We start from the raw sequence: 15,921 nt of genomic DNA, 5'->3' as shown, positions 1-15,921 counted from the left end.
GAGCCCGAGAAGGCACAAAACATAGAGACCCATTCATCCCCGTACTCAGAAATCCCATTAAAAACACTACTCTGGAAGCCGTATTATATCCACAATAGAAGTGATGCAGGCCTTGTGCTTGCTGCCTCAGTCTCTGGGAGTTCATATGGGCTTTGATCATGTTGATTGAAAAGGCTTTGTGTTCTTGAATCCTTCATTTCCTCTCGCTCTTACACTTTCTCCACCTCCCCTTTTGCAGGGCTCCCTGAGCTCTGAGGGGAAGGATTTGATTGAAATATCCTGTTTAAGGGCTGAGTGTTCCAAGGTCTCTCACTCTGCATAATGTCTGGCTGTGGGTATCGATATTCTCATCTACTGCAGGAGGAAGCTTCTCTAAAGATGGCTGAGTGAGACACTGAACTATGAGTTTAGCAGACTGTCATTAGGAGTCATTTTATCACTACAATTTGTCCCTGTGATATCTAGTCTCAGGTTCTTGGCCATTAAAGCAGTCTTGGTTGGGTATGGGTCCCATCTCATGCAGCAGTATGAATTCATTCAAATTGGATATTAGTTGGCTACTCCTAAAGGGTTTGTGCCACCATTGTCCCAGCATATATTGCAGGCAGGTCACCATGGTAGAGCAAAGATTTTGTTGCTGGCCTTGTGTTTGTTTCTCTTTTGGTAGCATTCAGAGAACCTTCCTGTATTGAAGATGTAAGAACATAATTAAGAGTGAAGGCTTTGCATAGATACCAGCTTGACTTCTCCATGTTCAATGAGTTATGTAGTTGTTGTCTTCAGCAATGGATCCTGTTATCAGTTTGAGGAGAGCAAAGTGTAATCTTGGGAATATCCTGGGTTGTTTGGGGATTTCCATGGGACCCCTTTGACCACTAATTCAACTAGACATAAGCCATTGGTTACAAGAGATGGGCAGTTTGGAGCTCTGTCTCTCCCATTATTTGGTGATTTCATTTAGATCATCTTCATATATGTATATTGTGGGATGCTTCTACTATATTGGCTTTCCATACTACCCCTGAACAGTCCCTTAATTTTGGCTTCCTCTTCCTGTATTCCCTCCCTCTCTACAACCCTACCCAATTGATCTTCCAATTTCAGCCACCCTCTTCCATCCATAACAATCTATTCAATTTTCATTTCCTAGGGAGATCTATCTGCCCTTCCTAGTCCCTTACTCTATACCTACCCCCTGTGGTTCTATGGATTGCAGCTTGGTTATCATTGACTTCAGAGCTAATATCCACATGTAAGTAAATACATACCATATTTGTTTTTCTGGGTCTGGGATACTTCACTTAGGATGATTTTTTTTCTAGTTTCATCCATTTACCTGCGAGTTTCATAATTTATTTCTTAAAAGAGTTGAATAATACTCTATTGTGTGAATATAGCACATTCTTCTATCCATTCTTCTGTTGAGGAACATCTAAGTTGTTTCCAATTTCAGGATATTTTGAATAGAGCAGCAATGAACATGGTTGAGAAAATGTTGTAGAATGAAGCATCCTTTAAAGATATGCCCAAGAGTGATACAGCTGAGTCTTGAGGTAGATTGATTCCCATCTTCTTGAGGAACCATCACACTGATTTCCACAGTGACTGTACAAGTTTTCACTTCTATAAGCAATTAATGAGTGTTCCCTTATGCCTTATGCCATATCCTTGGCAATATGAGTTGATAACTTTTTTTTATCTTAGCCATTCTGATGGGTGGAAGATGAATCTCAAAGTAGTTTGCATTTTCCTGATAATTTCTTTAATCATTGGATCATTTCTTTAAATGTTTCTCAGCCATTTGAAATTTTCTCTGAGAATTCTCTACTTAGATCTGTAGGCTGTTGCTTTTCTGAATGATGGTGTTTTTCATTGCACAAAAACTTTTCAGTTTCATGAGGACCCATTTATTAATTGTTGATATTAGTGTTCTGCTCAGAAAGTCTTTTCCTGTGCTAATGAGTTCAAGGCTACTCCACAATTTCTCTTTTATCAGGTGTAGTATATCTGCTTTGATGTTGAGGTCTTTGATCCACTTGGACTTGAGTTTTGTGTGGAGGGATAAATATGGATCTATTTGAATTTTTTTTCTACCTGCAGCCATCCAGTGTGACTACACCATTGCTTGAAGACATTATCTTTTTTTTTTCAGTGTGTGTTTCTGGCCTCTTTATCAAAAATCAGGCATTCATAGGTGTGTGTATTTATATTTGGGTCTTCCGTTTGATTCTATTAACCAATGTGTCTGTTTGTGTGTTAATAACATGCTGTTTTTATTTCTATAGCTCTGTAGTACAACTTAAAATTTGGGATGGTGATACCTCCAACAGTTCTTTGGTTATTCATGATTGTTTTAATAATCTTGGTTTTTGCTTGTTTCCATGTGAAGATGAAAATTGTCCTTTCAAGATCTGTAAGAATTGTGTTGGAATTTTGGTGGGGATTGTATTGAATCTGTAGATTACTTTTGGTAGGATGTCCATTTTTGCTATGTTAACTACTGATCCATGAACATGGGAGATCTTTCCATCTTCTGATATCCTCTTCAATTTATTTCTTCAGTATCTTGAGGTATGTATCATACAAGTCTTTTACTTTATTGGTTAGAGTTACCCCAAGATATTTTATATTATTTGAAGCTATTGTGAAGGGTGTTGTTTCCCTGATTTCTTTCCAGGCCCATTTGATATTTGTATATAAGAGCTATTGATTTTTGTGAGTTACTTTTATATCCACCTACTTTGCTGAAAGCATTTATCAGCTGTGGGTGTTTCTAGGCAATATTTTTAGGAGCACACACACACACACACACACACACACACACACACACACACATATACTTATATATCATCTCAAATGAAGATATTTTGACTTCTTCCTTTCCAATTTGTATCTCCTTGATCTCCCTGAGTTGTCTTATCACTCTAGATAAGACTTCAAATACTATATTGAGTAGGTATAGAGAGAGTAGACAAAGTTGTTGTGTTCATGATTTTAGTGGAATTATTCTTTGAGTTTTTCTCCATTTAAGATGATGTTGGCTAGAGGCAGGTAGATCTCTGTGAGTTCAAGGTCAGCCTGGGCTACTGAGTGAGTTCTAGGAAAGGCACAAAGCTACATAGAGAAACCCTGTCTCAAAAGACAAAAAAAAAAAAAAAAAAAAAAAAAAAAAAAAAAAGAAAAAGAAAAAAAAAGATGATGTTGGCTATGGGATTGCCGTAAAATGCTTTTATTATGTTGAGGTATGTTTCTTGTATCCCAGATATCCTCAAGACTTTTATCATGAAGGGGTGTTAGATTCTGTTAAAGACCTAATGAGATGATCATGTGGTTTTTGTCCTTCAATATGTTTATAAAGCAGATTGCATTTATTGATTTACATCTGTTGAACTATCCCTGAATTTTTGGGATAAAGCATACTTGATTATGATGACTAACATTTTTTGTTGTGGAATATTTGTTTCACCAGGTAAAGATGTGTTACATTTGTTCATGCTGCATTTGTAAAGATGTATTGCATTTGCATTAATTAAATGAAATTAACCTGGGCTCAGAGAGGTGGGTTAGCAACTGGCTGATAGGAAGTAGCAAGAAGGAAGTTAAGGTGGTTTTTTTTGGGGGGGGGGGCGGGGGAGGCAGTGTGGAAGGGAGGTATAGTGATATTTTATTTGTACTGAAATGTGATTTTATTTGTATGTTAATAAATAAAGTTTCCTGGGGGTCAGAGCTAATAGCAAGCCATAGCAGAAGCTGGGTAGTGGTGGTGCATGCCTTTAATCCCAGCACTTGGGAGGCAGAGCCAGGCGGATCTCTATGTGTTTAAGAATACAGCCAGCATAGAGACACATGCCTCTATTCTCAATACCAACCATAGAAGACCTGGAGGTCTGTACAGACAGGTAGTGATGAGGAGATCATGTGGTTGGGTTTACAATCAATGAGAAGGCAGAACAGAAAGTCAATAAAAAGGACAAGCACACTGGAAGTAGGTCTCTTGTAGAGAGGACGGCAGCAGCAGCAGTGAAGGGTAAGGTTTTTAGCTCTTAGCTATTGCTCTGACCTCTTGGGCTATTAACTCTGCATTTGGCTCTGTGTTTCTTATTTAATAAGACTGTTCGTCTACATTTGGTGCCCTACATGGGGCATGAACCCACAACCCTGAGATTAAGAGTCTCATGCTCTACCGACTGAGATAGCTGGGCTATTAATTCTGCATTTGGCTCTGTGTTTCTTATTTAATAAGACCTTCATCTACAGGGAGGACTTCTGGGATGCCCGCAAAACAGAAAGTTAGCCAGTTTCTATTCTAACTCTCTGAGCTCACAGGTTTTCACTTTAACCTTTGAATCTTGAGTTTTGTAGAACAATAGAGATTTAGTTAGAATTGCCTTTAGTGGTAGCAACAGATCCATTGTCTGGGTGAAGAAAATTTGCCTCAGGCTACAGCCTTAGTGGCTGGCCATTAGTAGTTTAAAGTACAGCCACTGTAATGAAGGTAAAAAATTTTTGGCATTCCAAGATGAGGCCCAAATTTCCATATAGGGTCAGAGAAAGCTAAAAAAAAAAAAAAGAAGAAGAAAAAGGAGGAGAAGGAGGGGGAGGAGGAGGAGGAGGGGGAGGAGGAGGAGAAGAAGAAGGAAGGAAAGGAAGAGGAAGAAGAAAAAGGAGGAGGAGGAGGAGGAAAGAAGAAGAAGAAGAAGAAGAAGAAGAAGAAGAAGAAGAAGAAGAAGAAGAAGAAGAAGAAGAAGAAGAAGAAGAAGAAACAACCCTGGATATAGCTCATTTAAGAGTCTCTGCCATAAAGCAATCCCTTGAGCAGCAAGTATGTTATGTGGGAACAAAAAGCTAAGTAAACACCTTGCCACAGTGTAGGATACTCACTTCCTAGAACTGGGACATTGAATGCCATTCCAATCACACACTTCTGGACCAGCCTGTGAGCTTAAGGCTCAGTTCTCACAGACATGAGATGGGACAGAGCCAGGCACCAAAGCCATGGTGGAGGACCAAGCAGTAGCTTAGCAATTAAAGATTTTGTTCATGCAGACAGAAAAGGCTAGAGATATGCAGTAAAGCAGGTTCAGATGGGAAAAAAAAAACAGGTTACAGTGTGTTTAAAAATGTGCATAGGCTTAAGAAAAAAAAGAAAATGGGTATAGACAGACATAGAAGAAAGTAAATAATTTATAAATAATAAAAAAGAATAAGCCACACAGAGATGGGAAATACACAGAAAGTCTGGATCCTGTATGTTTTTGTGTTGTCCTTGAATTTTCTGATTGCTGATGAGCAAATGACAGCTGCTAAGAGGGATGGGATTGGAAAGAAGACTGTTGAATTAAACCAGCCTATAAACTTTAACAATGCCTTAACTTTAAAATGGAAATAAAAAATGTATTGCTTCAGGGAAGAAGTTATGCTTTTGTTTCCACAAGAAAAGAAAGGCAGTGGATTTGTTCAAGGTTAGTGGTGATCAGGATTGATTGGGGAGGACCCCCTGAAAATCTTGACTAGAGATATAAAGAAATAAACCTAGAAGAACTACAAAACAGGTGATGTATATTTTAGAAGCTTGCACAGCACCTCTGGTACTATGAAAGCCAGCTTCAGGGAGGTGGATTTTGATTTTATATATTTTTTGTATGTATTTCATTCTAAAAAGTTTTCTATGGACATAAAATTTAAAAACAAAGAAGTTAATTGCCATTACCAGAAGGTCATCTAATGGAATGACTTGCAAAATTATCTTGAATATGACAAAATGGTAAGAAAAAAATTTCATAGTGTAAATCATCACACATTTATCATATATACATAATAAATACATGGACAATAACATATATAATCACATAGATAAATGTATATACACACATATATATATACATATTGTATATAATAAAAAGATTTTTTTTGTTTAAAGCAAAAAATTCAATATTAACACTTATTGTACTTACTGTGTGATATTCATTTAATATTATATCCTATTTCATTGAAAAATACTGATTGACAGCTACTAAAGGGATTTCATGGATGATACTCAGAAGATATAGAGAAATGATACAGTAAGAGAAATATGATCTAGAAAGTGGGCTTCTCAGAGGAAACATGTTTATCAAGAAGAAATTTAACATAGATATTGGGAGCCTTTTAAATTAGGAGTAATTACTGCCAGCAGCAACCACTACTACACACATGTCTGCTTCCTGTCCAATGGTACCCATCACAGCCTCACTTGTTAAGAACTTTTGTGCTTTCTAAGATATTACCTAGACAATACATCACTTGATTTAACATTAAATGTGTTTTATTATTTCCAGTGTGCTTCCTATTTTCAAAGTAATCTATGTTGATTATCAGTCTTTTAGCAATGTTGCATTATTTCTGCAGACTTCTTATTGTTAGACAGTCACCCTCTTATTTACACCATTAATTAGTAATTATTTATTCTTTGTCCTTGTAAATAGTTGAAACATTTTTGTCACTTATACACTGATATTCTGCAATAACTTTATGCATAATCTTTCAATTTGATTCTTTCTTTCTGCTGAACAATTTTAAATTAATATGCTCCTCATACCCTAAGTTAAATGATGTCATGTCTGGTTTATCATATTTTGTTGGGCATTTTTGAGTTTTAGGAAAGGGTTTATATAAGTGAGTTCTTCCTCTCTCTTCCTCTTCCATTCTCATCAAGCTCTTCTGGGAAGTCGATTTACTGGCTGGCTTTGACAGAATAATCACAATGTGTTTTTTGTCTTGGGCTTCAGAGAACATTGTGTATTCCTGCTAGAGTTTGGAAGTACTGCCCATTTGTGGTCAACTGGGGATCAACAGTTTTCAAACTGTGGTCTGGTAGCTGAGGGTTTTCAGGGAGATCTTTATAGACTCTGGGGAAGGAGAGAGAAAATTGCGATTGTGTGGCAGGAATAGGCTCTAGAACTCCACAGCCTGTTCAATGAGATCACCATGCTTTTCATGTTTCACATTCTAAGCTTCCACCTAAAGCCTGCTGTTGGCTCCCTATTACTAACTTCCCTAGAATTTCTGATCCCGAAAGACATTCTTAAGAAAGTAAGACAGTTACCCTCAAGTTATTACATGCTTTAAAAATCACCTAGTAGTATTAATAAGACATCAATGTCTTCAAAAACACTAGTACAGCTCTGTTAACTTTTACGTAGGTGAATGAGGCTACCTGTAGTGATCCAAGAAGGCTTTCCCTGGTGAGGCTTGATGGCCCAATAATAGTTTTGAATGTTATGGGGATAAAATAAGAATCAGATGTTTCTTTTTGTAGTTTCTGCCATATCCCAATATAACATAAAGTAAATAGAGTGGAATTGGCTTTCAGCTTGTCTTTGGTTATTTTTTCCTTTGCCAAGTTGATAAAAAAGAAACAACCATTGATTCTTCCCTAAATGCTCCATTCTGTTTTGGTTTTGGCATCTCCCACATGAGCGCTTCTTTCAGTGTGGTTGTCTCGATAAGGCGGAAACCTGTAAGCAGCAAATCTTATCCCATAAAATCCTAATGGCTTCGTAGAAACTGGTGTATGAAGGTTAGGAGCATGGCCCTGAATGCAGAGTGTCCAGATTCAAATCTCAGCACTGAAGCTTCATGGACATGGGTCTCTGGGCAAGTGTCTGTGCTGCTGTCTACTCATCGGATGTTGAGTACAGGAGGGGGTGCTTGACCCATATGGATATAATAAGGACCATATGCAAATGAAGAGTTACAAATGTGCCTAGCAAGCTTCCTGTGTTGGAATCCAGCTGCAACCTCAGCACAGGGAGGGCAGAAGGAGGAGGTCACAGAGTGGGAACCGTGTATCTAAAAGGAAAAATCAGCAACAAAACCCCAAGAAACTAATTTCCTTGTCCATAAAACTTCTCAAGAAGTAGACTCTGTTATTTTCATATAACTTTAATCCATCCCTGTCTATTTAAGGGAGAGGTTCTGCTGAAAAAGCAGACTTTGGGTCTGCATAATATCAAAATAGAAAAAGTGTGTAAGATGCATTTCTACATGTCACATTTTGCATGTGAATATTTGTTATTTCTTAAGGTAGATGAATGTATGGTGAGGATAAAACAGCTCAGTTGGTCTTGCCTTATAGATCACGTCCATTCCTTAGAAATATTTTGAATTTGACATATTCTAAATGATTCAAATATCTTGACAATAAAAATCCCTTTGTAATGAAACAATGGCCTTTTGTGCTCACCAAAGTCCTCTGCCTGGCTAACACACCTTCACTTCCTCCACTGCCATGGATAATGGCCTTTTGATGCTGTCTACACTCACATGCTTTAACATTTTGGAAAATAAAACACACAGTAGTATGTGTAGCTGCAAGAATAAAATTGAAATGTCTAGTGTAATTAGCCTTATTTGTAAGGACTTCTGTATCTTCTGGAAACAAGTTGTGTTAGTATAAGAAAGGAAATGGTGAAGTGCTTGCATCTGAGATCTAAAACACTTTGATCCTAATTCTTATCTGCCAGGAGCTCAGTGATACCTTGTGAGTAGATTGGGACCTAATGAGAAAACTTCAGCATCTTCAGCAATCAATTCTTGAACACTCTACAGTCTTGCATTGATTCTACCACTCTGTCCTTTCAAGGAACTAAAAATGATGTGCACAATTTTCTATTTCTCTTTAGTGTTTGTAAAAACTTGATTATAAAACTGAATATTTCTGATTTCATGTATCAAGATAAGATAATAGACAATTATTAAACCTTAAGATTTGGTTCTCCTGGAACTCCACCTGGGGCCTGGCCATGGATCTCTGCATCTGGTTCCCTTAGTCATTGGATGAGGTTTCTAGCACGACAATTAGGGTGTTTGGCCATCCTATCATCAGAGTAGGTCAGTTCAGGCTTTCTCTCGACTATTGCCAGTAGTCTATTGTGGAGGTATCTTTGTGGATTTCTGCCCCAGGGGAGTCTTTGCCCTGGAGGAGATGGGAATGTGGGGGGGAGGGCAGGGGGAGGTGGGGAAGGCAGGAGGGGGGAGAACAAGGGAATCTGTGGCTAATATGTAAAATTAAATTAAATTATAAAATTAAAATAAATAAATAAATAAATAAAAGATTTGGTTCTCTTCTCTTTCTTTTTCTTTTTGAGCGTTTTCTTTTTGAGTTTGTGTATAAGGGCAATTGTGTGTGTGTGTGTGTGTGTGTGTGTGTGTGTGTGTGTGTGTGTGTGTTGTATACAGATCCAAGGTTAGTTCAGTTAGTTGTGTTCCTCAATTGCTTTCACCTCCTTTTCTTTTCTTTTAATAATAATTCTATTTTTTTTGGAAATTTCTTAATGTATGCAATATTTCTTGATCATATCTACCTCTATTCCCCCTGAAAATTTCTCTAAAACTTTCCTAATATATATCCTTCCAGCTGCATATCATCTACTTTTAAAATTATTATTGTCAATTGTTATTACTTTAATACACTGAATTCAATTATGGTTGCCAGTTTGAACTTGAATGTGAGTTCATCCACTTGGGAAACTATCACTATGGGCAAACTATCAGTGGTAATCCACCACAGAAAGGTGACTTTCCCTTCCCCATCATCCATCCACTGCTAAAGGTGGGGCCTCCATAAGGATTCCACCCTCTCGGCTGGAATGTTAGCTGCTCTGATCTTCTGAAGGTCTTGCTCAATAAGCACAGTTACCTACTGTGGGTTTTTCAGCACCATGGCCATGTCATGTCAAGAAGACAGCATTGTACTGCTGCCCATCCCCTAGCTCTTGTCTAGACTCACAGAGATCCACCTGCCTTTGCCTCTCAAGTGCTGGCATTAAAGTTGTGGTTCACCACACTCAGTCTAAAGTTGTATTTCAATTAGCTTAGTGAATGGCCTTTGATGGGCTTCTTCACAATTCTTGGTGTTGGTTAACCCGCTGCACATGCTGCTTTCCTCCACCCTCTGCTCCATCCCCACTGACGGCTTTAGCCCCAGTCTCCCCCTGTCCTTTTACATCACATCTGCACTACTGTCTCCTTATTAGAGTTCTCACTTGAGTTAAAAGATCACAGGCTCACATATGAATTTACCATAGATGCTTCATTTTGTTTATCCATTTGCCATGCCAACCTCCTCATTCTACCCTCATTCTACTCCACTCCCTCTTTGCATCTCTACCCTACTTTCATTTAAACTATGTTCTCTTACCCCCTTCCTTTAATACCTGCCACCATATTAATGATTCTCATTTCCTGGCCTCTAAATGTATTCCAGATTAAACACACAAAACAAAATGTTTGAAGCTAGGGTCCATACATGAAATGAAAAAAAAAATCTGGCATTTGTCTTTGAGGGTCCAAGTGGCCTCATTTACAAAAAAGTTTTTTGTTTGTTTGTTTAATGGTACCATCCATTTGTCTACCAATTTCATGATTTTGTTTTTCTTTACAGCCAAGTAATACACAATTTTGTATATGGACTATATTTTCATTATTCATTCATTAGTTGATGAATATCTAGGTTCAATCCATCTTCTAGCTATTGTGAATACATCAGTAATGAATACTGATGTGCAAGTATTTCTGTATTAGGATTACATTTCTTTGGATGAGTATTCAGGAGGTGTATTTGTATAGCTGAGTCACACTAGTTCTATTTCCAGTCTTTTTGTGAAATGTCTAGATTGATTTCCAATTAGCTACACTAGCTTACACTCCCACTTGTAGAATATATTGGTTCACCTTTTTCCCATATCAATATCAGCATTATTTTTGTCATTTGTAATCCTGATTTTGGCTATTTTGACTGGAGTGAGATGGAATTGTAAAAAGAATTGAGGGGGACACCAGAAGATAGAAAGACCTCCCATGTTAGAAGGGTTAGAAGAACTAACCTTTGAAAATGGCCATCCTACCAAAAGCAATATTTATATTCAATGCCATCTCAGACAAAACACCAGGGTCTTTCTTCAGAGATATAGAAATAACAATTTCAAATTTTGGATGGAGGTACAAAAATAGCTGAAATAATCCTGAACGGAAAGAAAACTACGAGAAGTAGCACTGGGTCTGACTTCATATTATGCTGTAGAGCCACAGTCATGAAAACATCGTGACCTCAGCAGAAAATGGATATATATATATATCATCAGAGCAGAATAGAACAGAGGACTCAAGCACAATTCCGCACAGCTACAGTTCTCTGATATTTAAGAAAGATGCCCAAAATACACATGGGAAGAAAGACAGCATCTTCAGTGAATGGTGCTGGGGATACAGGATTTGGATTTCCTGAAGTCAGTCAGTGAAACTAGATCTTTCCAGTAACCCTATACAAAGCCCAGTGCCAAAGGACTTCAGTATGAGATCTGATACACTGAAAGTGCTGAAGGAAAAGGGGGTGAGTCTGCCTCAACTTACAGGCACGGGGGGGCGGGGGGGACCCTCAGACTAGATCTCTTGGGAGGGCAGGAAGTAAGGCCAACAACTGACCACTGGAAACCCATGAAACTAAAATGCTTCTGAACAGCAAAGGCAGCTGGCATATTGGAAGAATCTTTACCAACTCTGTATCTGCCAGAGGATTGATATCAAGAATATATAGAGCACTCAAAAATCTAAACAGCCCAATTGAAAAAACTGGGTTTGTGGAACTTAACTGAAATTTCTCAAAAGAAGAAATACAGATGGCTGGTAAATATTCAATAAGTGTTCAACATCCTTAGTCATTAGGGGGAATGGTGATTATAACATTAAGATTCTATCTTATTTCTTGAGACTAGGTTTCTTATGGAACCCAGAGCTCACCAATTCTTCCAGGCTGGCTAGCCAGTGATCTTCATGAATCCATTTGTCTCCATCTTCTCAGAGCTGGGATTACAGATGCATATCACTGCACCTGCCTTTTACACGGGTACAGAGGATTGAACTCAGGTCCTCATGCTTGTGAGATAATCACTCTTCCCATGGAGCCATCTTTCCATCCCTTGGTTCTCTTCCAGTGTACACACTACATTCTACATGCTCTCTTAGTATCCTGGTACTATTGGATGACCTTGTAGAGACCTCTGTTGTATTTGGCAGGTGAGGAAATCCTCAAGTGATGATGGACATATCAGTATCACTAAGGTCTTTTATCTTTTTGTTTTGTTAGTGCCCTTGGTTATCCAACTGATTCTCCCTGAAATCCAAGCAGCTTAAAGTAGTGATGAAACTCTGCTTACAGACCAGCAAGGGTAACACTGTTTCCATTGCTTCCTCTCTGCCTTGAACATTAGTTACATGTTGTGCTAGCCAGTTCCTACAAGTACCCATCCACCAACAAAGGCAATGAACCAATACAGAGAGAAATCAATTAAAGGAAGAAAAGTTCATTTAAGCTGTTCAGAGGTTTAGTCCACAGCAACTGATTTCATTATTCTTAGACCTGTGGCAAGGGCTGAAGGACATATCAGAGAACTCACTCACTTTGTATGAGTTCAATGGTACACCCTCAGTTACTATTTTCTCTAACTAGGCTCCAACTCTGAATAGCCTCTTCAACTGTGAATTCATGTAGGTTAGTTCATGGACAATGCTATGCCTTCATGCTCCAATTACCTCAATAGAGTTCCCATTGGTAAGAACAAGCCTTCAACATAAGTATGGGATGCTTCATACCTAAACTATAACATATACAAGGACTGAACAATTTGTAAAGATGGAATTCTAGGCTGCAATAAGGAAGTCCTGTATACTATCTACATTATGAAAATACATTTAGCTTCTTACAGCTCTGAAGGTACAAGCAGATTCTGTGCCTTGTAAGGACTCACTCCTGGTTCTCAAATTTCTATTTATTTTCTCCCTGGGTCCTCAGATAATGGAATGGCAAAGGAGTCTCTGGAGCCTCCTTTATGAGGGCCCTGATCTGATTCATGGGGCCTCCATGTCCTACTACTGTCTTATTGGCTGTTAGGTTCCAGCCTGGGGGTTTGGGAAGGATATGAGCATTCAGTGTACAGCAAAAGAAAAGAGGACAAGACAGAAAGAGGGAGGGAGCTGAAGGGGAGAGGAGAGAGACAGTACATTTTTTTGTAGTTGGCATTATGTTAGTTGAAAGGAACAGCAGTCAAATCAACTGAACTTCATCAGGGAATTCCATTAAAAGGATGCTGAGCACAGAAGCAGAGATCAGGATGCTTATGGAAAGATCAGGAAATGCCTTGTAAAGATCCAGGGATTTGAACCCTTGGCAATACTTTATGTGGCTTTCCTTTCTGCGCCTTCCCACTTAACATTTATTTTTAACAATGACTATGAATCAGTTTCTTTTGCTGTATGGCAGAACATGGCCCCAGCAAGCCCCAGGCTGTCTGTCTTACAGGCCAGGCTCCCTAGGGAAAACTATCTCACATCTTACTTGGATCCAGGTCCACCAAGGGAGGGAACTTCCTTGGACAGAAGGTAGGTCAGCTGATTGCTCCTGCAGAAACTACTAATGTACAGTGCAATCTGTTCTCCCTAGTCAGGCAAACTACACAAGATCACTTAGGATACTTGTGGTTTGAATACTTGTGACTCATGAGTTTGAATGCTTGGCCTCTAGGGTGGCCTTGTTGGAGTAGGTATGGCCTTAGAGGAAGTGTGTCACTGTGGGGGTGGATTTGGGGGTCTCATATGGTCAAGCTACACCAGTGTGGTAGACAGTTCACTTCCTATTGTCTGTGGATCAAGATGTAGAACTCTCAGCTCCTTCTCTAGCACCATGTCTGCCTGCATGCTGCCATGTTTCTTGCCATGTTGATAATTGACTAAACCTCTGAAACTGTAAGCCAGCCCCAATGAAAATGTTTTCTCTATAAGAGTTGCTGTGGTGGTCATGGTATCTCTTTACAGCACTAGAAACCCTAAGGCAATGTTTTAGTCAAAACCCTTCCTTAAACAAATTTTGAATTAACTCCCACGGTTATCATTTCTATGTCTCATAAATCAGCCAGTTGAAAGACCCACTACTACTCCATGGTGTAGTCCCTCTTCACACAAGATTCAGAGCACATTGGGGGTTACAGAATTTGAGTAGTGAGACTATTAATTCACCCCACTGACCACTTTATTCATGTTCATTGCTTTTCTAGTCTCACCTTTATAAATCTATGTATCTTGAAACTTTTAGCACTCTTTGCCTTCTGACACATCTTCTTTGATTACTTGTTTCTGAAAATTTTCCACTTTATAAACTGGGTTCTTGATGACACATGATTTCTAATCAAATACTTACAATATTTATTATGACATTCTAGATGGTCAATCAACCCTATTTTAAAAGACATAAATTTTGTCTACCATATCTTATGCCTCCTGGGACTGAAGTATGTTTCATTATAAAGACTCTGACATGATTTAAGAAAATAATCTATTTGTTCAGTTCTTGGAAACCAACAGGAAGGTGCCACATCATCTTTGAGAATGAAACTTTCTGAGCATTTGCCAGCCTTCCCTCTCCGAGAGCCCTCACATCCTCTCTGGGTAACGTCTATTATCTGTATTGTCAGCTGATAGCCAGAGGTGACGACTATCAATAGTGTTGGTTCAGCTGCTATCAAGGTCCTGAGTTGATTATCTGGAAAGTGAGTTTTTATAGGAAACAGAGTATCTTTCCTTCTTCACATCTTTCTTCTGTTTTCTCCTCCTCTCTCATTTTTTCTTATCTGTAAATGTAAAAACTTCCTCTGTAACACTAATTTAGCCCCTCTCAACCTGACATCACTAACATGCCCACTAACAGAAGCTCATTTAACAAAACCACAGATATTCATAACACTAACTGCCAGTTTCTTCCTGTTCCAACATTGATTCTATGATACTGTCTTGCATTTTAGCATACTATTTTAGTCTTCTTTAACCTTGCATACAATTCTTAAATTTTCTCTTATAATTTTAATTTTAATAATTAATTCACAGTGTTAGATGATGTTGAAACTGAGAAAATAAATATATTAATGGAAAAGTGCCTACATTATACAGAATTTTCAGTGACTCTAATTCTATTTTAATCTATTATCAGAATGGAGGAAAGGAAAATTACTAGATTACAATTTAAGATTCTGGGGCAAGGAATTCTTTTTCTCTCGTAACACTTCACCTTTCACATGTCATTTTTTTTTAAACTGTGGTTCTAGGTAACTTTGCCATAAAATGGAGATTTATTTCTTTACATTAGTCTTTTGCATTCTCTCTATATATCTATCCTTTCATCTATCTATCTATCTGACAATTTTATTATTGTAAACAAATATTTTTTTTGAAATGAAAGACACTTGATTTTGGACTCAATTGTCAGATACCAGATACTTTGTGTGTGTGTGTGTGTGTGTGTGTGTGTGTGTGTGTGTGTGTGTGGTAATTTTTGTAGGAGTTAAACAATTGGAAGAAAGCACCATTTTTTCAATATTTTGAATCAATTTACATGTTGGTTTCCTTCCATGATGTTTAATTGAAGTCTCTTTGATACTATTAAAAAATTATTAACTTTCCTCACAAACAAACAAGAACAAGCAAAAGCTGCAACAACCAAAAACTCTTCTCGACAAAACAATTTCCAGAAAATATTATAAAATCTCATTAAAAACATTAAGGTACACTTAACTACACAGTGTTGACCCATAGAATCCAGTATAACCTTTGGCACATGAAATGCGTTTAGAGAGATTTGTTGATGCATTGAATATTAGAGTGAGTCAGAAACTCTCTGAAATGCAGTGTAAGTCCCCGCCTGCCACCGTGAGGACACTGTGAGAACTGCACCCCCTCCTCCCTGAAGAGGATACATGCCAAGACAAGTGTGGAATGGAGGAGGAAACCCTAGAGGTCTCTAAGAGGACATGAACTGAGACAATTGCCAAGATGATTTAAATGAGAAAGCAGTTTTCATCAAAAATATTCCCATTATTGAAATGATTTTAAACAAAA

Source organism: Peromyscus maniculatus, chromosome 20, assembly GCF_049852395.1.
Source record: "Peromyscus maniculatus bairdii isolate BWxNUB_F1_BW_parent chromosome 20, HU_Pman_BW_mat_3.1, whole genome shotgun sequence".
In the NCBI taxonomy this organism is placed as follows: Eukaryota; Metazoa; Chordata; class Mammalia; order Rodentia; family Cricetidae; genus Peromyscus; species Peromyscus maniculatus.
Note: the sequence above shows the minus strand (reverse complement) of the source record.